A 1,003-nucleotide genomic window follows, 5' to 3' on the forward strand; every position below is an offset into this window, starting at 1 on the left:
AAAAAAAGAAGAATTTTGGGCTTCCACTGTCATCCAAGCCTTCTGCAAACCATGTGTTCATGATTTAAGCTCTGATGGTATTCCCTCCTTTAGATTTGGATTATATGCTTAACAATCCTTGGATCACATAGGCTGGTGTGCTTCTTTCATATATGAGGGGGTACCCCCCAAAAAACAATTATTTTTTTCCAAAGCTACATATTAATATATATATATTAGCAAACAATCTTATCACCTTCAAAGTACTCTCCATTACACCTAATACATTTATCAAATCAGTGATTCCATTCTTGGTGACATTTTTCAAACTCATCTGTTGGATGGCCGACAGCACCTCTTCATTTGAAGAAAGAAAGAAGTTGCACGGAGAGCGGTCAGGTGAGTAAGATGCATGGGGCAAGAGAGGTATGCTGGGTTTTGCCAAAAAATAGCACACCAAGATGGCTTCGTGAGCAAGTGCACTGTCATGGTGGCAAAACCAGTCCCCCATCTGTCTCAAATCAGGTCTTTCCCACCCCCCACCCCCCCTATGCCCGCACACTGTTATGCAATCTTTTAAGAACCTCTAAATAGAAAGCTTGATTAACAGTCTGATCTGGTGGAAAAAATTCCAAATGCACTGCAAGTTAACAAGTTGACGGACATCCAGAAGGAGGTTTGACATCAATCGACATTGCACCTTTTTTGAAATAAGAAAACCACTCATAAATTTGAGTTTTTCACATAGCACTGTCCTTATAAGCTGTCTTCAACATGACAACAATTTCTGAAGCATTTTTCCCAAGCAGGAAACTAAATTTCACAGCTGCACACTGTTCTCTTAAATCAGCCATCACAAAAAAACAAAGTTCGAGCAAAACTGCTTTTACGAAAAAATTCACTGTGACCAGAGAGAACCTTCCAGGCAACACCAGTGGGTGCACTAATTCAGAGTAAGTTGCTTAATGCTTGCCAAGTGGGAAAAATTCATACTATGAAAGCTGTGCTCCACCCAGCAGCATTC

Source organism: Echinops telfairi, unplaced genomic scaffold (assembly GCF_000313985.2).
Source record: "Echinops telfairi isolate 266 unplaced genomic scaffold, ASM31398v2 ScPeMD7_70;HRSCAF=299, whole genome shotgun sequence".
NCBI lineage: Eukaryota > Metazoa > Chordata > Mammalia > Afrosoricida > Tenrecidae > Echinops > Echinops telfairi.